This window comes from Schistocerca nitens, chromosome 7, assembly GCF_023898315.1.
Source record: "Schistocerca nitens isolate TAMUIC-IGC-003100 chromosome 7, iqSchNite1.1, whole genome shotgun sequence".
In the NCBI taxonomy this organism is placed as follows: Eukaryota; Metazoa; Arthropoda; class Insecta; order Orthoptera; family Acrididae; genus Schistocerca; species Schistocerca nitens.
Genome location: NC_064620.1, coordinates 508,395,732 through 508,417,997, shown reverse-complemented (window position 1 = coordinate 508,417,997; position 22,266 = coordinate 508,395,732). Strand labels below are relative to the sequence as shown.

Genomic DNA, 22,266 nt, shown 5'->3' with positions numbered 1-22,266 from the left:
CGATGACGGTTTGGATGTACCGTGCACTATTCAGTGTCCCCTCGACGATCACCAGTGGTGTACGGCCAGTGTAGGAGATCGCTCCCCACACCATGATGCCGGGTGTTGGCCCTGTGTGCCTCGGTCGTATGCAGTCCTGATTGTGGCGCTCACCTGCACGGCGCCAAACACGCATACGACCATCATTGGCACCAAGGCAGAAGCGACTCTCATCGCTGAAGACGACACGTCTCCATTCGTCCCTCCATTCACGCCTGTCGCGACACCACAGGAGGCGGGCTGCACGATGTTTTTGGGGCGTGAGCGGAAGACGGCCTAACGGTGTGCGGGACCGTAGCCCAGCTTCATGGAGACGGTTGCGAATGGTCCTCGCCGATACCCCAGGAGCAACAGCGTCCCTAATTTCCTGGGAAGTGGCGGTGCGGTCCCCTACGGCACTGCGTAGGATCCTACGGTCTTGGCGTGCATCCGTGCGTCGCTGCGGTCCGGTCCCAGGTCGACGGGCACGTGCACCTTCCGCCGACCACTGGCGACAACATCGATGTACTGTGGAGACCTCACGCCCCACGTGTTGAGCAATTCGGCGGTACGTCCACCCGGCCTCCCGCATGCCCACTATACGCCCTCGCTCGAAGTCCGTCAACTGCACATACGGTTCACGTCCACGCTGTCGCGGCATGCTACCAGTGTTAAAGACTGCGATGGAGCTCCGTATGCCACGGCAAACTGACTGACACTGACGGCGGCGGTGCACAAATGCTGCGCAGCTAGCGCCATTCGACGGCCAACACCGCGGTTCCTGGTGTGTCCGCTGTGCCGTGCGTGTGATCATTGCTTGTACAGCCCTCTCGCAGTGTCCGGAGCAAGTATGGTGGGTCTGACACACCGGTGTCAATGTGTTCTTTTTTCCATTTCCAGGAGTGTATCTTGTAACACACACTTTTAAATGTAGCCTGTTTGTCAGTTCAGCGTACAAGCTAATTCCATTCCAAGTTTCTTCCCAACCCAAACCCACCCAGCTGTTTCAGCGAACATAATTATCAAGCTTATAATGGTGCACTGCTTCATTCTGCCCTGTATTTACGAGGTCTACGTACAATTCAACGATTTGGTAACAATTCATGAAAACATACTATAGCACGTCTTGCACTATGGCTTGGAGAGCCATCACTTTGGTACCACAGGTTCCTCCTAGTCTGCAGAGGAACGTCTTCTAGCTTCCGAGGAAGGTGGTCTGTTAGGAGGCTGCGACATATGTGCGGGTTCAGTGTTCCGTCTATGAAAAACGGTCCTAAGAGCTGATGGCTCACGCCCCACACTACACGCTTACATTCCAAGCACGCTGACGTTGCCCTTGACGAAGCCAATGGGGATTGTAATCAGACCAATAGTGCATGTTTTGGCGGTTTTCCTGCCCATCATAGATAAATGTGGCTTCATCACTAAACAAGATACATTATACATCTGGAGCGTCCTGTCTTAACGCCCATGTACAGAAGTTAACACGATTCTCGTAACGATTTCCAAGCAGCTCTTGGTGGAGCAATATGTGTGAGGGATGGAAGCTATGTCGATGGGGAATATGTAGAACACTTGCCTGACTCATGCCACTTCCTAGTGCAGTTGTGCGGGAGCTGAAGTGCGGATCAACTGCAAAAACAGTACAAACATTAATTTCCTTCTGTTACATTGTCTAGGTGTTTGACTACCACTTCCACACAGCTGGTTGATAAATAACTGCAGACACGGTTGATGTTTATTAGGATATCTATCCACATCCAACGTACAAGAATGAACTGCATTCTTCCTGTACTCTCCATACACAATGAGCATGCCGGCTTTTCCTGCTCTGGTTAATCTCATCGACCACTCACGACCTGCTACTTGGACTGTTACACTAACTGACTAGCAAGCTGCAATGCACTCAAGGATCAACATAACAACATAACAACATTGTACCTAGCAACTACACATGCTGAATGGCACAAACAAGTGACCGTGTCGAAACTTTTCAAAATTCGATATCCAGCAACCGACTCGCACTAGAATCCTACAACAAACACCACTGTCATTCTAATTTACCGTAGTTTTAGTTTGTTAATGTCAGGCATCGTTCCTCTTACAAAATTTATGTTTGCACAAAGAATATACTTTCTAAGCATTATGCAATCTGCTTATTGACTGACAATACGAGAACCTGACTACCAATCCATTCTGTGAAAACACAACAGCAGTTTCCAATTCTGCAATATTCGCGGTGCAAGTTTTAGGTGTTTCACTCTGCACATTCAACTTCGAAAATTTATATAATTTAATTCATAGTACCTACAGAGGTGACAGTAGTGTCGATTTGTAGAAAATAAATGAAGTTCTGTCTCGCGTATTTCGCTAGTGCCGAATCGCAACGTTAGGAGCGCCAGCGGCAGTTGCGTTAAAGATGGCTACCTTCATTGGCCCCGAGCTTTTTATTTAAGTGGCAAGGTTAACGCACATAACTGTAGGATTTAAGGCAGTGAAAACCCTCATCAAACATTACATTTTCGTGATAGCCCTAAACTGAACGTCTTTTGTGCATGGAGCAAGAACAAAGAGTGCGGCCCCTTTTTTTCTGTGAGAGAACCATCAGTGGCCTAGTGTACCTCGATATGTTACAATAATTTTTGATTCCACAGATCGATGAGGATAACCAAGAACGAAATGTTTACTACCTGGCTGGCGTTCGGGATTTTCTCAGTCACCGCTTTTGAGGTCAATGGGTTGGTCTGCGGTTCGCCAATTGCATGGCTCCCACATTCCCCATAACTGACACCGCTCGAATTTTTTGATGAGGATTCATCAACGATATCGTGTTTATGGGGGAACGTTGATAAAATTGACCAAAAGTGTCAAGTTTCGATTTATTTTTTATTTGTTAGTACAACTCATGGACAATAAGTTCCCAAAGTTTCAATGTTGAAATCGCATCCGAAGTGCCTGAAAATTATTTAAAAGTGTGACGCGGTCTCCCTGCCACGCCCACGTTTTGAAGCAGCACTTCATTACCAGCTCAGTGAACAACGATTCTGTGTATTACTTTCAACCAAACGTGCGTGGGGTGCATTTAGAAGTCCGTGATAAATACTCTTTGGTTTTATAGGTCACCTTTGGCCGATCATGCACTTCTCAAAAAGTGTGTTCGTGGCAAAACCCAAAATCCAAATGAGTCTCTTAATTCACTCATATGGGAACGATGATCTAAAAACACATTTCCATCTGCTACAGTTGTCCGAATTGCAACTTATGATGCAGTTCTTGTATTTAATGATGGGAACGTCGGGAGGATGAAGGTATTAGAAAGAATGGGCTTCAGGATAGGAAATTTTACCTATGCCCAAAGCAGGATTCGAACCTGCGACCGTAGCGGTGGCGAAGTTCCAGACTGTAGCGCCTAGAACCGCTCGGCCACACCGGTCGGCATCCTGAGAAAAATATATTTACAGCGCGCCTCTGCGGCTGTCAGTTGAAGGCCTGGTAAAGGAAAGAAGACAGACAGCAAGAAACCAGAAGATTTGAAGGGAAAGACGACCCAGAGTACAAATGTGGTGCCTTCTGAAGAAGTGACATAAGGAAAAAAGTTAGGTTGAACTTTAAATTACGTTTCCTGAAAAGTTTGTTTTTTAAAGTTTATGTACCTTTTCCTCAGATTCTATGAATGTTAGAATTATGTAATTTTGTACACATATTTCTGTAAGAATAATAAACGTTGCTTCAAGAGCAAATTTTGAAATTATGATTGCAAGCTGAGATATGGGGAAAACGGCTTGGAATTTTGCATGAATTTAAAATTGTACTTGGTGGAATCATAACTAAAAAATTATGAAAATTCTCCTATTTGACCTATTCCAAAAACCTCATGAGAGAAGCTTACAACATAAAAAGGGATGAAACAGAGAAATTTTGTAGAAATCTCTTGAATACTTTCTGAGAAAAAGTAACATACATTATTTTTTTAAAAATAAAACTTTAAATTTCGTTCAAAAAAAGTTGAATATATATAATCAAAGGATTTTATATGTAAATGTGTTACTTTCATGTAAAGCGTGGTACAAAATTTCATTTCCACATCTCCAAAACTGTGGATTTGGTGCATTTTTGGAATAGTGTGTGTTTTTCTTCAACGTCCCCCTTAAACCCCCTGTGCTGGCTTCTCTACCTGAACTTAAAGCAAGAATTTACGCCCCCACTGACCAAGGTACACCTGCAATACTACAGCAAGTTTGGAAGAAATTGACTTCCGTTAGGATGTGTGCAGAACAACCAACGGCAGCTACCTACATCATCTTCACTAATATGGAAAAAAAACTGTTTTCCTACAAAATAACACTAAACCCAGCTCTATATCGCCTCTCAATTTATATGAATTTTCAAAGTTGTTAAGTCTTTTTTAAAACTCTCTGTGTAAGACTCTTTATTAGAAAACAGAATCACGACCTGAAAAAAATAACATATTAACTATTCAGTGGAAATGAATGAAAGTGCTGGACCTTGTTGCTGGAGGTCTCCCGATCGTACACGTCTTATACCGTGAGGCCAGAGTGACTACAGCACCAAAAGGCGCTTGGCTCACAACACGATTTAGTTGAAGGAATGGTAAAAGACAGTATGTGTCAATCAGCGAACAGTTGCAGAGAACTGTGGTGTTCAGCATGGCTCATATATAACATTTGGATGACTTCATACAGGAAAGAATCACCAGGAAACTACAAAAACGCGTAGGTGTGACGAGTCCAGCACAGTAATTTCGTATTCCTCACAGCATTGTTTCACGTCAGTGGGGAGCATTCCCAACAACAGGCACTGCTGCCCGAAGGAGGGGAGATGGTCAATCATGGTCAGCTGCGACAGCGGACGACTGCTACACTTTGAAAGATGGAAGAAGGAACCCTCTCAAGTAGCGGGTGCAATAGCAACCGCGTTTAACAGAACTACAAGGCAGGCGGTCTTACACTCCACGGTGATACATGGCCCTTCTCTTTTAGCGCGATATTCTGATGACAACCGCACCTCGGCGACATAATTTGCGTTGGTGCCTAGACCAACGCAGAGTGGGGTCACGTGCTCTTCTCGCATGAGAACAGATTTAATGGAGTAGTCTTTCTGGACGTACTCTCATTTGGTCATTTGGCGAGCGGTGGAAGCACAGGCCGGCCGCTGTGTCCGAGAAGTTCTAGGCGCAGGTTCGAATCCTGCCTCGGGCATGGATGTGTGTGATGTCCTTAGGTTAGTTAGCTTTAAGTGGTTCTAAGTTCTAGGGGACTGGTGACCTCAGAAGTTAAGCCCCGTAGTGCTTAGAGCCGTTTGAACCATTTGTGGAAGCACACAGTGCACTCAGAACGTTGTCGAACAGGGTCGTGTTTGTGGTATACCTCTTATTGTGCGGAGAGACATAATGAATGGGCGTACTGACCCACCAAATCTTTGAAGACAGTACTCTCGTTGGTCAACGGTAGTGTGACAATGTACTCCTTCACAATGTGCGTAATTTCTGGTGTGTATTCGGCCCTAACTTCATTTTTATCGATGACAAGTCCTTTTTATTGATGACAGTGTATGCCGCATCGATGAGCGTAGCTAGGGGAATTCTTGGAACGAGGGGATGATATCCGGCGAATGGACTGGCTGCCCGTTCCCTCGACTTAAATCCCATCGAGCATGTGTGTGACACGTTGGGGGGGGGGGGGGGGGGCCGTATTGCAGCACGTCCACGTGCACCAAAGACCACCCACCAGTTGCCAGATGCGCTGGTGGAGGAATGCAACGCCCTACCACAAAAACTCCTTCAGACCTTGTTACCAGCATGGTAGCACGATGCAGTGCATGCATTTCCGGCCGTGGTGATCACACATCCAATTATGAACCATGTCCCGTCTTTCGGAATATCAGCCGGCCGATGTGGCCGAGCGGTTCTAGGCGCTTCAGTCTGGAACCGTGCGACCGCTACGGTCGCAGCTTCGAATCCTGCCTCGGGCATGGATGTGTGTGATGTCCTTAGGTTAGTTAGGTTTAAGTAGTTCTAAGGTCTAGGGGACTGATGACCTCAGAAGTGAAGTCCCATAGTGCTCAGAGCCATTTGAACCATTTTTTTTTGGAATATCCAGGTGACTATCACAAATCGCTGTAAATAAAAGGTAAATGTCGTGTGACTAGGGCCTCCCGTCGGGTAGACCATTCATCAGGTGAAACTCTTTCGATCTGACGCCACTTCGGCGACTTGCGGGTCGATGGGGATGAAATAATGATGATTAGGACAATACAACACCCAGTCCTGGGGCAGAGAAAATCTCTGGCCCAGCCGTGAATCGAACCCGGGCCCTTAGGATTGACACACTGCCGCGCTGACCACTTTTTTTAAAATCTCATTTTGGTCGCTTTTGTTCGTTGCATCTGCTCGGGGTGGACGTCATAAGACATCCGTTTAAGTACGCTGTTGATTGAGTAACTCAGTTTTTTTTATTACAGAGGGCAGCTAACCCTCTGACCGAACACGTCGAACTACTGTGCCGGCTGAACCACTCAGCTACCGGGGGGCGGACCCACATCGCTGTGACAGCAGAGTAGTTATTTTCTTACAATAATTTATTTCTGATCATATCATGGCGTATTTCTTTGTCGCCATCTGTATAATAGTGTTGTCTTTCTTTCTACGTATGGTCCACGTTTCATCCAGCTGTGTTACTTGGCAGTGATATATCATGCAGAAGATACTTTCATTCTTAGGTTTTGCACACCAGTGCATTTACAAGTTTCTTGAAAGTGATGAATTGTTAAATTACAGAAATGCTATGTGTCTCAGAAATACTGTAAAATTACACAGCAACAAAAATCAGCAACATATCTTTAACGATTACTCACTCACAGGTGCATTTTTTTTAACTGCAAGCGTCGTAAATATTTAATACGACAATTAAGGGCAAATTTAGAGCTAAAAACGTTTATGGCAGTGTTCAGTATTCCATTTTTAAATTTACAGTCTATATCCGAAATTAGTATTCTGAAAATCCATAGCTCATCCACATCAGTACTCTGCAGTCCACATTATGGTGTGTGGCGGAGAGTACTTCTAGTTTTTATCTCATTTACAGTTAGTGTTGAGGATCGGTGGACAAAGTCCAAAACCATCGTACAATATGCACTAGATGAGTATGTGCCAAGCAAGATCGTAAGAGATGGAAAAGAGCCATCGTGGTAGAACAACCGAGTTAGAAAACTGCTACGGAAGCAAAGAGAACTTCACAGCAAACATAAACATATCCAAAGCCTTGCAGACAAACAAAAATTACACGAAGCGATATGTAGTGTGACGAGGGCTATGCAAGAGGCGTTCAATGAATTCGAAAGTAAAGTTTTATGTACTGACTTGGCAGAAAATCCTAAGAAATTTTGGTCTTATGTCAAAGCTGTAGGTGGATCAGAACAAAATGTCCAGACACTCTGTGACCAAAATGGTACTGCAACAGAGGGTGACAGACCTAAGGCCGAAATACTAAAAGTCTTTTTCCAAAGCTGTTTCAGAGAGGAAGACTGCACTACAGTTCAAAAATGGTTCAAATGGCTCTGAGCACTATGGGACTCAACTGCTGAGGTCATTAGTCCCCTAGAACTTAGAACTAGTTAAACCTAACTAACCTAAGGACATCACAAACATCCATGCCCGAGGCAGGATTCGAACCTGCGACCGTAGCGGTCTTGCGGTTCCAGACTGCAGCGCCTTTAACCGCACGGCCACTTCGGCCGGCTGCACTACAGTTCCTTCCGTAGATTGTCGCACACATGACGAAATGGTAGATATCGAAATAGATGACGGAGGGATGGAAAATCGCTCAAAAGAGGAAAGGCCGCTGGAGCTGATGGGATACCAGTTCGATTTTACACACAGTACGAGAAGAAACTTGCCCCCCTTCTTGCAGCGGTGCTCCGTAGGTCTCTAGCAGAGCGTAGCGTTCCAAAAGATTGGAAAAGGGGACAGGTCATCCCCGTTTTCAAGAAGGGACGTCGAACAGATGTGCAGAACTATAGGCCTATATCTCCAACGTCGATCAGTTGTAGAATTTTGGAACACGTATTACGTAAGAGTATAATGACTTTTCTGGAGACTAAAAATCTACTCTGTAGGAATCAGCATGGGTTTAGAAAAAGACGATCGTGTGAAAACCAGCTCGTGCTATTCGTCCACGAGACTCAGAGGGCCATAGATAAGAGTTTCCAGGTAGATGCCGTGTTTCTTGACTTCCGCAAGGCATTTGATACAGTTCCCTACAGTCGTTTAATGAACAAAGTAAGAGCATATGGACTATCAGACCAATTGTGTGATTGGATTGAAGAGTTCCTAGATAACAGAACGCAGCATGTCATTCTCAATGAAGAGAAGTCTTCCGACGTAAGAGTGATTTCAGGTGTGCCGCAGGGGAGTGTCATAGGACCGTTGCTATTCACAATATATATAAATGACCTTGTGGATAACATCGGAAATTCACTGCGGCTTTTTTCTGATGAAGATGTAGTATATCGAGAGGTTGTAACAATGGAAAATTGTACTGAAATGCAGGAGGATCTGCAACGAATTGACGCATGGTGCAGGGAATGGCAATTGAATCTCAATGTAGACAAGTGTAATGTGCTGCGAATGCATAGAAAGAAAGATACTTTATCATTTAGTTACTGGAAGCAGTTAATTCCATAAATTATCTGGGAGTAGGCATTAGCAGTGATTTAAAATAGAATGACCATATAAAATTAATCGTCGGTAAATCAGATGCCAGACTGAGATTCATTGGAAGAATCCTAAGGAAATGCAACCCGAAAACAAAGGAAGTAGGTTACCGTACGCTTCTTCGCCCGCTGCTTGAATACTGCTCAGCAGTGTGGTATCCGTACTAGATAGGGTTGATAGAAGAGATAGAAAAGATCCAACGGAGAGCAGAGCGCATCGTTACAGGATCATTTAGTAATCGCGAAAGCGTTACGGAGATGATAGATAAACTCCAGTGGAAGACTCTGCAAGAGAGTCGCTCAGTAGCTCGGTACGGGCATTTGTTGAAGTTTCGAGAACATACCTTCACCGAGGAGTCAAGGAATATATTGCTGCCGGCCGCGGTGGTCTCGCGGTTCTAGGCGCGCAGTCCGGAACCGTGCGACTGCTACGGTCGCAGGTTCGAATCCGGCCTCGGGCATGGATGTGTGTGATTTCCTTAGGTTAGTTAGGTTTAAGTAGTTCTAAGTTCTAGGGGACTGATAACCACAGCAGTTGAGTCCCATAGTGCTCAGAGCCAATATATTGCTCCTTCCTACGTATATATCGCGAAGAGACCATGAGGATAAAATCGGAGACGTTAGAGCCCACACAGAGGCATACCGACAATCTTTCTTTCCACGAACAATACGAGACTGGAATAACAGGGAGAACCGATAGAGTTACTGAAGGTACCCTCCGCCACACACCGTCAAGTGGCTTGCGGAGTATGGATATAGATGTAGATGTACTACTATCGCGCCCCATTCCACATTTTCCTTCTCCTTACGTGAAAACGGACATGACAACTGCTTTCTTTCCTTATCGCTTGGTATACATCGAGTAACATACCATAAACTGCTAGAAGGGGAGCTGTTTTTATCATATAATCTCCAAACTACGGCCCGCGGGCCGAAACCGGTCCGCGAGGGCCGGAAAACTGGCCCGCGTTAGCTGGCCGGACATCCCCGGTATCCGGCCCGCCAAATATTTGAGGTGGTACCTTTACAGCCAACAATTGAGTTTCGAGGCCTATCGCGACCAATACACCGCGACATTGGCTCTGCTACTCGCTACAAGACTACATAACTAAACTTATTGTCGCGCCGCTTGAAATAACAATGCGTTGACATACTCTACCTCTGTTACGTCTTGCAGTAATAGTGTTGCTAACAATGATTTTGAGATTTCTTTAACTTTGCAGGACGCTTTCGTGAAGAATGTGCAGTGGCATACTTTTTTGTCGGTGAAATTCGCCAGAATAAAATACGCCAGAATTTCGGTCAGGTACATCCACCAATCAAAATTATGTAATTAAATAAAAATCGTAGTTCGTTTCAGTGCTAGCTATTCCCACAACCTTAGATTTTTGCAACTTCATCTTCCCTTTAGCCTTACATTACGGTGATCATGGAGTGCTTAATCGCACTAGGTTGATCTTGGCCCTTATGACTTCGTGGAGGAGTCAATGTGGCCCGCGGACTAAAAAGTTTGGAGACCCCTGTTATAATCTATTAGAAGTGCATAGGTACTTCATCAAGTTGTGATGCCTCGCTACTGTTGAGCGATTCCAGTTGCGGTTCTGCTCCACGACTACTTGTCACAGTATCTGCCATATCGAAATCCATGTGATTGTGAGGAAAAATCCTGTTACGAATTTCCCCTGTGGAACAACACCGAATTATTCAACGCTAGGTGTTACCTGCAGCAATTCAGTAATTTTGTTATGACGAGTGACGGTGAGTAAATAAGCTGCTGTAAATGCAATAACATCAGCTGCCCTCATGTGTCTGCCTGTTAGGGTTACTACAACTTGTGATGTGAGCCCCACTCTCCTCCCTGCCCCCCCCCCCCCCCCCTACCGTATCTCAAGTTGTCCCAACGTTCTATTCTACACTGAAGCGCCAAAGAAACTGGTGTAGGGATATATATTCGAATACAGTGGCAGAATACTGCGCTGCGGTCGGCAACGCTTATATATGACAAGTGTATGGCGCAGTTGTTACGTCGGTTACCGCTACCACAATGGCAGGTTATTAAGAGTTAAATGAGGTTGAACGTGTTGTTATAGTAGGCGCTCGAGCGATGGGACACAGCATCTCCAAGGTAGCGATGAAGGAATTTTCCTATACGACCATTTCACGAGTATGCCATAAATTTCAGGCATCCGCTAAAACATCAAATCTCCGACATCGCTGCGGCCAAAAAAAACATCCTGCAAAAAGGATACCAAGGAAGACTGAAGAGAATCGTTCAAGGTGACAGAAGGGCAACCCTTCGGCAAATTGCTGAAGATGGCTGACAAGTGTCACCGTGCAAACCATTCAACGAAACATCATCGATATGGGTTTTCGGAAGCGAAGACTCACTCGAGTATCCTTGATGACTGCACAACACAAAAGCTTTACGTCACGCCTGGGCCCGTCAACACCAACATTGGACTGTTGATGACTGGAAATACACTCCTGGAAATGGAAAAAAGAACACATTGACACCGGTGTGTCAGACCCACCATACTTGCTCCGGACACTGCGAGAGGGCTGTACAAGCAATGATCACACGCACGGCACAGCGGACACACCAGGAACCGCGGTGTTGGCCGTCGAATGGCGCTAGCTGCGCAGCATTTGTGCACCGCCGCCGTCAGTGTCAGCCAGTTTGCCGTGGCATACGGAGCTCCATCGCAGTCTTTAACACTGGTAGCATGCCGCGACAGCGTGGACGTGAACCATATGTGCAGTTGACGGACTTTGAGCGAGGGCGTATAGTGGGCATGCGGGAGGCCGGGTGGACGTACCGCCGAATTGCTCAACACGTGGGGCGTGAGGTCTCCACAGTACATCGATGTTGTCGCCAGTGGTCGGCGGAAGGTGCACGTGCCCGTCGACCTGGGACCGGACCGCAGCGACGCACGGATGCACGCCAAGACCGTAGGATCCTACGCAGTGCCGTAGGGGACCGCACCGCCACTTCCCAGCAAATTAGGGACACTGTTGCTCCTGGGGTATCGGCGAGGACCATTCGCAACCGTCTCCATGAAGCTGGGCTACGGTCCCGCACACCGTTAGGCCGTCTTCCGCTCACGCCCCAACATCGTGCAGCCCGCCTCCAGTGGTGTCGCGACAGGCGTGAATGGGGGGACGAATGGAGACGTGTCGTCTTCAGCGATGAGAGTCGCTTCTGCCTTGGTGCCAATGATGGTCGTATGCGTGTTTGGCGCCGTGCAGGTGAGCGCCACAATCAGGACTGCATACGACCGAGGCACACAGGGCCAACACCCGGCATCATGGTGTGGGGAGCGATCTCATACACTGGCCGTACACCACTGGTGATCGTCGAGGGGACACTGAATAGTGCACGGTACATCCAAACCGTCATCGAACCCATCGTTCTACCATTCCTAGACCGGCAAGGGAACTTGCTGTTCCAACAGGACAATGCACGTCCGCATGTATCCCGTGCCACACAACGTGCTCTAGAAGGTGTAAGTCAACTACCCTGGCCAGCAAGATCTCCGGATCTGTCCCCCATTGAGCATGTTTGGGACTGGATGAAGCGTCGTCTCACGCGGTCTGCACGTCCAGCACGAACGCTGGTCCAACTGAGGCGCCAGGTGGAAATGGCATGGCAAGCCGTTCCACAGGACTACATCCAGCATCTCTACGATCGTCTCCATGGGAGAATAGCAGCCTGCATTGCTGCGAAAGGTGGATATACACTGTACTAGTGCCGACATTGTGCATGCTCTGTTGCCTGTGTCTATGTGCCTGTGGTTCTGTCAGTGTGATCATGTGATGTATCTGACCCCAGGAATGTGTCAATAAAGTTTCCCCTTCCTGGGACAATGAATTCACGGTGTTCTTATTTCAATTTCCAGGAGTGTATGTTGCCTGGTCGATGGAGTCTCGTTTCGAATTGTATCGAGCAGATGGACCTGTACGGGTATGGAGACAGCCTCATGAATCTATGGATCCTGTGTGTCGGTAGGGGACTGTTGAAGCTGGTGAAGGCTCTGTAATGATGTGGGGCGTGTGCAGTTGTATAGGACCCCTGGTACATCTAGATACGACTTTGACACGTGACACGTACGTAAGCATCCTGTCTGATCACCTCCATCGATTCATGTCCATTGAGCGTTCCGACGGACTTGTTGAATTCCAGCAGGACAATGCTACACCCGACACGTTCGGAATTGCTACAGAGTGGCTCCAGGAACATTCCTCTGAGTTTAAACATTTCCACTGGCCACCAAATTCACCCAGATATGAACATTACTGAGCATATCTGCGATGCCTTGCAACGTGCTGTTCAGGAAGGATCTCCACTGCCTCGTACGTACTCTTAATGATTTATGGACAGGCTTGCAGGATTCATGGTGTCAGTCCGCTGCAGCACTACTTCAGACATTAGTCGAGTCCATACCACGTCGTGTTGCAGCACCTCTGCGTGCTCGTACACTATATTAGGCAGCTGTACCAGTTTCTTTAGCTCGTCATTTAGTCATTTATCAGCCATTCGTTCCTTTTCCTGTCTCTTGCTTAACATTACTGCCGGAACGCTACATTCGTTAAAGGGAAAGAAAGGCAGTTCGCTAATGTAACTGGTGTCTTTCAGATAACTTGTTCGTTTACTAGAGAATGCTTAGGAAGTGATGGAATAAGCTGGCACACTCCGATTGGTAGTTGTTGATTGTTCGGGTTTACGTAAAGAAAAGTAGAAAATTATTGTTATGCGAACTTTGTCTACACGAGAGAGAAACATAATCATTAGAAGTGGCCTTTAAATTAACCGCTGTAATTTGCTTCATTTTCCGGGAATCCGTTCAAGGGCTGGAGTTGCGGAAATGGTGAGATAAGCTGCCACCCACAGCTCGCCACTGTTTCGTTTTTAATTTGCATATAACGGAAAACTTACAAGTTCAGACCGGTGTGCTTGAGTTAGGGACAGTATGAAATGTAGACGTGACGTTTCAACGAAATAAAGCACTCTGTAGCCTTTCTTAAATTTTCCAAATAAAAAAAAAAATCTGAAAATCCTCAAAAGGAGGGGCATTCAATACAGATATCTTCTCAGATATAAGCGTCTGAATGTTTCGATGTAGAACACTATACTACAGCAGTGATTGCGTCTCGTTCTCTCAAGGTTTCCAGTACTGCAAGTGAATGATACTCTCGCTCCCACGAAAAGAAACTTCAGAAATGTGAAAATAATTTTTAGCTATGCATTTCACTCAGCTATAAGGCAACAGAATGCCTGAAAGTTATAAAATATTTTTATGTTAGAATGCCCATACGAATTGTATAATAACTGAATGCCTTGCACTTATATCGTGTTGATTAAAATTTGAGTACAAATTGTTGGCCAACGGGAACTTTCACCGTAGGTAAAATAAAAAGAAATTAATTTTTAATTAATCTGCAGTTTTAATCGTGCTTAAAGCAAATGTAACAACGGTTCGTCTTTACTGTTACTCCAAATCAGTTGAGCGTCTCTGCTACCCAGAGCTTACTGAAACATTTTTCTAATTAAATCTGTCAATACAATCGATAGTCTTTGATTTATAACGCTAGTACAGTGCTGAAGACATTAGTCGCGATCGAAACACACATTATAATATAATTAAATACATGACAATAACGTTTGGAAGGCAGTAATAGACATTTCGATGCTTGGTAGACCGAAACATGAATTTTCAGCCGTACAGAACACTGCTTAACAAACGCTCAGAACAATGAGTCGAAGATGGATTGATAGTTTATTTCATGTAATAATGCTTCTCATCTTCAATGTAATTGAAATGGCGGAATCACAAAACCCTCAATAGCTGCTGCACCGTGTACCTATTTATCGACCACCAGTTTTGATCAAGCGATAATGTTCAAATCAGGTCTAAATCAAATCAAGTTAAACGAAGGTTCACTGGTGTCTACATAATTACTATCAGTTGGAGCAGTTGACACTTTTACACGCAATATCTTATACAGTTGTTCTATCTGTGTTACTAAAGGGCCAGTCCACTGCACGTTCCCACATTAAGACTGCCTTTCTAAATGTCTTCGGAAGCACCAAAATTCATTTTTTAATACAGATAGTGACCAAAATTAAAAATTAAAAATTCTTTCATTAAGAGCTAGAACCTTATGTTAAAATTTCAACATTATAAGTCAAGTATTACTGTCAGAAATTGTGTACATATCTTGATGTATTGTAACTCATGGTGTGCAAATCATCCAGACTATATTCATACAGTATTTAAGAATGAAAGAACTTAGCAACTTCCGGCAACCTTTAGATATAATTTCAAGCTTTTACGAAACTTTTTCTCAGCGACACGCTCCACGAAATGTTGTTGTTGTTGTTGTCTTTAGTCCTGAGACTGGTTTGATGCAGCTCTCCATGCTACTGTATCCTGTGCAAGCTTCTTCATCTCCCAGTACCTACTGCAACCTACATCCTTCTTAATCTGCTTAGTGTATAAATCTCTTGGTCTCCCTCTACGATTTTTACCCACCACGCTGCCCTCCAATGCCCCTCGTTAGTTACGTGATCTACCAACCTTATCTTCAGCATTCTTCTGTAGCACCACATTTCGAAATCTTCTATTCTCTTCTTGTCCAAACTAGTTATCGTCCATGTTTCACTTCCATACATGGCTACACTCCATACAAATACTTTCAGAAACGACTTCCTGACACTTAAATCTATACTCGATGTTAACTAATTTCTCTTCTTCAGAAACGATTTCCTTGCCATTGCCAGTCTACATTTTATATCCTCTCTACTTCGACCATCATCAGTTATTTTACTCCCTAAATAGCAAAACTCCTTTACTACTTTAAGTGTCTCATTTCCTAATTTAATTCCCTCAGCATCACCCGATTTAATTTGACTACATTCCATTATCCTCGTTTTGCTTTTGTTGATGTTCATCTTATATCCTCCTTTCAAGACACTGTCCATTCCGTTCAACTGCTCTTCCAAGTCCTTTGCTGTCTCTGTCAGAATTACAATGTCATCGGCGAACCTCAAAGTTTTTACTTCTTCTCCATGAATTTTAATACCTACTCCAAATTTTTCTTTTGTTTCCTTTACTGCTTGCTCAATATACAGATTGAATAACATCGGGGAGAGGCTACAACCCTGCCTCACTCCTTTCCCAACCTCTGCTTCCCTTTCATGCCCCTCGACTCTTATAACTGCCATCTGGTTTCTGTACAAATTGTAAATAGCCTTTCGCTCCCTGTATTTTACCCCTACCACCTTCAGAATTTGAAAGAGATTATTCCAGTTAACATTGTCAAAAGCTTTCTCTAAGTCTACAAATGCTAGAAACGTAGGTTTGCCTTTTCTTAATCTTTCTTCTAAGGTAAGTCGTAAGGTTAGTATTGCCTCACGTGTTCCAACGTTTCTACGGAATCCAAACTGATCTTCCCCGAGGTCCGCTTCTACCAGTTTTTCCATTCGTCTGTAAAGAATTCGCGTTAGTATTTTACAGCTGTGACTTATTAAACTGATAGTTCGGTAATTTTCACATCTGTCAACACCTGCTTTCTTTGGGACTCCACGAAATAATGATAAGAAATTTTTGTTCATTTACTGCATTGTCGATCTTCATGCAGTAAAGCTGCAGTATGGAGCATGACGTATTAAATTACTACTTTTTACTGCCGACTCTATTCGTAACTCTTTTTCACAGGCAGTTACGCGTATACTAAGGAATGTACCAGCGAAATTATATCATTGTACGAAAATGTTTCAAGACATGCGACGTTTTATATTTACAGAATCGGAGTGAAGGTATACTGGTCAGTCCGCAAGTCTATAAACTGACCGTCCAGTGCACCGTTCAGCACGTAGCTTCACCAAAGTCGCATCATAAACTGACGACTGAAAGAGCTGATATATATATATATATATATATATATATATATATATATATATATATATATATATATATATATATATATGTGTGTGTGTGTGTGTGTGTGTGTGTGTGTGTAAAACGGATTGTATTGGTTTTGTTATTCCGTTGTTTAGCTTAATTGTTGCACCTTTAGTAGCATCACAACTCCTGACTTCGAGCCATTTCCGTACAGCAAGTGGGTATCAGCAGATTAGACTGTCACTCGGAGTGCACATTCAGTTTTCGGCGCACGGCAAACGGACGCGTTTAAAATTTGGCATATACTGGAAGCAATATCAGTTGACGAAAACACATCATACACATTAGGAGTCGTATCAAAACCTTTTTTTGATTTCGTTTTTGATAAAACTTTTTATATTTATAGGACTGCATAAAAGGCAAGGCATTTTCGAAAAATTGAAATTACCGAAAATGTTTAGCCTTCGCTTTAGGAAGGGGTTAAGACGTGCACCTTGTGCCCACGTTTTCAAAATAACTATTATAATCTAGTCAGTTACTTTGTATTTTAACATTTTGAAAAAATATTCATTGTTCCTAATGAATTCTTCAATCTTATCCTCTAAGTTTTAAATTTTGCAATTAAGTGTGAGACAAAAATTTAAGTTTTTCAGTAATACATGCCACTTTCTTCACTGAACGTCAAATTAAACATTTTCAGCGTCAGGACGCTACTGACACATTAATATCTCTTTAGAATGTATTTTGTGAGTAATAGTCAACAACTAAAGAAATTTTACATTTTTTAATTTTTTGGTGGGTAAGCCCTTCCCCCCCCCCCCCCCCCCTCCCCCGATAGCACAAATTACTGAAAATGTGCTGATGTTGCTAAGTGTGTGCTACAACATATTTTCAAGTTCTTGATCCTACTAACACATTAATACTTCTTTGGAAAGTGATTTGTTAACATAAATCAACAACACTTAACGAATTTAGTTTCTTTTATTTTTTTCTTGGGGGAGCATAAAGTATTCCTCCCCCCTCCTTTGGTAACGCACGTTACGAAAAATACGTTGTTATTGCTGGGGTTAAGTAACGTTAAAGCAAATTGTAGTCATGCAAAGATTTTAGATTTCTGCAAGAGATTGTATTTTTGTATCATGTTAATGTGAGTGCTACAGTAAAGTGTATTAATAAATAAAAGGAAAAAAAATAGAAGCAGAAACGAAAAATGGAAGTTGGTTATGTAGTACGTACCGCTCGTCACTTATCGTGGCCGGTCGCTGTAACACCGGCGTGGCGCGAACGAGAAGTGCGGCCCAACAATGTTAGTGCAGGCACCTGTGGCCGCGACAATGGGACCCGCGGTTTCCCTCGGTGACCGCCTCTCTACCTGCCAGGACTAGAGCGTGCTCAGCAACACTTGCTGCTTAATACCGTATCGCGACGCGGTGTGCGCCGGCGGGAGAGCAGCGTGGCGTCACGCCTGCCGCTTGTCTCGTGCTGTGCCGACCGAGTGCTGCGCCTCGCGACGAGCGACTGCCGCACACCGCGGGCCGCGGGCCAGCGAGATGTCGCGGAGAGCGCTTGGTGCGAAGGGGTGGGGGGAGCGGGGAGCAGGAGGCAGACGCCAGAGGCGCCGCGGGACGCCGGCCTCACCGCCAGCGCCTTCTGCGCCAGCGCGCCGAGGTGCGCGGAGCGTGCGCTCGCACTGTTATTGTCTCATACGTATGCTAGCCCACCTACACTGAGTGCTCACATCATACGACACCGTGACAAACTTACACGTAACAAAATACTGGAAGGTCCAGGTTGGAATATCAACGATATAAAGAGAAGGACAGATTCCTATTCACCTTAAAGATTACTTATCGAGTTGCAGACACGCACAACGAAGATACACTACTGGCCATTAAAATTGCTACACCAAGAAGAAATGCAGATGATAAACAGGTATTCATTGGACAAATATATTATACTAGAACTGACATGTGATTACATTTTCACGCAATTTGGGTGCATAGATCCTGAGAAATCAGTATCCAGAACAACCACCTCTGACCGTAATAAAGGCCTTGATACGCCTGGGCATTGTGTCAAACAGAGCTTGGAATGCGTGTACAGGTACAGCTGCCCATTCAGCTTCAACACGATACCACAGTTCATCAAGGGTAGTGACTGGCGTGTTGTTACGAGCCAGTTGCTCGGCCACCATTCACCAGACGTTTTCAATTGGTGAGAGACCTGGAGAATGTGCTGGCCATGGCAGCAGTCGAAAATTTTCTGTATCCAAAAAGGCCCGTACAGGACCTGGAACATGCGGTCGTGCATTATCCTGCTGAAATGTAGGGTTTCGCAAGGATCGAATGAAGGGTAGAGCCACGGGTCGCAACACATCTGAAATGTAACTTCTATTGTTCAAAGTACTGTCAATGCGAACAAGAGGTGACCGAATTGTGTAACCAATGGCACCCCACACCATCACGCCGGGTGATCTGCCAGTTTGGCGATGACGAATACACGCTTCCAATGTGGCTTCACCGCGATGTCGCCAAACACGGATGCGACCATCATGATGCTGTAAACAGTACCTGAATTCATCCGAAAAAATGACGTTTTGCCACTCGTGCACCCAGGTTCGTCGTTGAGTACACCATCGTAGGCGCTCCTGTCTGTGATGCAGCGTCAAGGATAACCGCAGTCATGGTCTCCGAACTGATAGTTCATGCTGCTGCAAACGTCGTCGAACTGTTGGTGCAGATGGTTGTTGTCTTGCAAACGTCCCCACCTGTTGACTCAGGGATCGAGACGTGGCTGCAGGATCCGTTACAGCCATGCGGATAAGATGCCTGTCATCTCAACTGCTACTGATACGAGTCCGTTGGGATGCAGCACGGCGTTCCGAATTACCCTCCTGAACCCACAGATTCCATATTATGCTAACAGTCATTGGATGTCGACCAACGCGGGCAGCAATGTCGTGATACGATAAACCGCAATCGCGATAGTCTACAATCCGACCTTTATCAAAGTCAGAAACGTGATGGTACGCATTTCTCCTCCTTACACGAGGCATCTCAACAACGTTTGACGAGGCAACGCCGGCCAACTGCTGTTTGTCTATGACAAATCGGTTGGAAACTTTCCTCATGTCAGCACGTTGTAGGCGTCCCCACCGGAGCTAGCCTTGTCTGAATGCTCTGAAAAGCTAGTCATTTGCATATCACAGCATCTTCTTCCTGGCGGTTAAATTTCGCGTGTGTTGCACGTCATCTTCGTGGTGTAGCACTTTTAATGGCCAGTAGCGTATTTAGCGTTCGGCTTAAGCCTTCTTCAGAAAAGAAATCACACACACACACATTTACACAAGACAGCACATCTTACCCATGTATGACCGCCACCACTGGCAGCGCGAATTGGATTGTACAGTCACGAAAAGAGTATTTTATTTCCTGGCACATTAATACAGTGGGCCGGACCGAGACTCAAACTCGTAACCTTTTCCTTTTAAGGGCATGTTCTCTACCGACTGAGCAACCAAAGCAAGACTCACGACCCGTCTTGACAACTTTAATTCCGTGATTCTTGAACTTTTCGCGGCGTATTGAAAGTTCGATGAGATTTCGGGATTCTTGCCACACTTTTTATTTAACAACGAATATTTTGAGCAGACTGACGGTGTTGCCATGGGCAGTCCTCTCTCGCCTTTGGTAGCAAACTTTTTTATGGACGACTTTGAGAAAATGGCACTAGACTCGGCAGAACTTAAACCGAAAGTTTTCTGGCGATATGTACACTCCTGGAAATTGAAATAAGAACACCGTGAATTCATTGTCCCAGGAAGGGGAAACTTTATTGACACATTCCTGGGGTCAGATACATCACATGATCACACTGACAGAACCACAGGCACATAGACACAGGCAACAGAGCATGCACAATGTCGGCACTAGTACAGTGTATATCCACCTTTCGCAGCAATGCGGGCTGCTATTCTCCCATGGAGACGATCGTAGAGATGCTGGATGTAGTCCTGTGGAACGGCTTGCCATGCCATTTCCACCTGGCGCCTCAGTTGGACCAGCGTTCGTGCTGGACGTGCAGACCGCGTGAGACGACGCTTCATCCAGTCCCAAACATGCTCAATGGGGGACAGATCCGGAGATCTTGTTGGCCAGGGTAGTTGACTTACACCTTCTAGAGCACGTTGGGTGGCACGGGATACATGCGGACGTGCATTGTCCTGTTGGAACAGCAAGTTCCCTTGCCGGTCTAGGAATGGTAGAACGATGGGTTCGATGACGGTTTGGATGTACCGTGCACTATTCAGTGTCCCCTCGACGATCACCAGTGGTGTACGGCCAGTGTAGGAGATCGCTCCCCACACCATGATGCCGGGTGTTGGCCCTGTGTGCCTCGGTCGTATGCAGTCCTGATTGTGGCGCTCACCTGCACGGCGCCAAGCACGCATACGACCATCATTGGCACCAAGGCAGAAGCGACTCTCATCGCTGAAGACGACACGTCTCCATTCGTCCCTCCATTCACGCCTGTCGCGACACCACTGGAGGCGGGCTGCACGATGTTGAGGCGTGAGCGGAAGACGGCCTAACGGTGTGCGGGACCGTAGCCCAGCTTCATGGAGACGGTTGCGAATGGTCCTCGCCGATACCCCAGGAGCAATAGTGTCCCTAATTTGCTGGGAAGTGGCGGTGCGGTCCCCTACGGCACTGCGTAGGATCCTACGGTCTTGGCGTGCATCCGTGCGTCTCTGCGGTCCGGTCCCAGGTCGACGGGCACGTGCACCTTCCGCCACCACTGGCGACAACATCGATGTACTGTGGAGACCTCACGCCCCACGTGTTGAGCAATTCGGCGGTACGTCCACCCGGCCTCCCGCATGCCCACTATACGCCCTCGCTCAAAGTCCGTCAACTGCACATACTGTTCACGTCCACGCTGTCGCGGCATGCTACCAGTGTTAAAGACTGCGATGCAGCTCCGTATGCCACGGCAAACTGGCTGACACTGACGGCGGCGGTGCACAAATGCTGCGCAGCTAGCGCCATTCGACGGCCAACACCGCGGTTCCTGGTGTGTCCGCTGTGCCGTGCGTGTGATCATTGCTTGTACAGCCCTCTCGCAGTGTCCGGAGCAAGTATGGTGGGTCTGACACACCGGTGTCAATGTGTTCTTTTTTCCATTTCCAGGAGTGTAGGTGACACTTTTGTAGTGTGGCCCCATGGTGTAGAAGAACTGTCACGGTTCTTGCAACATCTGAATACAATCCACAAGAACATTCAGTTGACGATGGAAATAGAGAAGGATGGTTGCTTGCCGTTTTTGGACGTCTTGGTTACCAAGAGAGTGGATGGGTCATTAGGCCAACACATACGGACCTTTACCTGCGAGCGTCGAGTTGTCATCATCCTGCACAAACTACCGGCGTCCTCAGAACGTTGGTGCACCGGGCTCACGTTGTTTCTGATGGAGACAGCCTTAAAAAGGAGCTGAAACATTTAGAGTCGGTGTTCAGATGTAATGGTTACTCTCCACATCAGATTAGAACAGCGCAAAGAAGGAAGAAACACAAATTCAAGAAGATATGGAGCTATTCAATTCCAGGGCGTTCCTTCCA

At 45.8% G+C, this 22,266-nt stretch overlaps 1 protein-coding gene across 1 annotated transcript in view; it reads right to left on the bottom strand.

Moving 5' to 3' along the window:
* The window catches only part of LOC126195711 (apelin receptor B-like), a 313,946-nt gene extending 295,800 nt beyond the window's left edge, over positions 1–18,146 (bottom strand). The window contains exon 1 of the mRNA XM_049934340.1: positions 17,886–18,146. The gene's annotated coding sequence lies outside the window, so the exon portion shown is untranslated. The remainder of the gene's footprint in view (positions 1–17,885) is intronic.
* Positions 18,147–22,266: the final 4,120 nt, after the last annotated feature.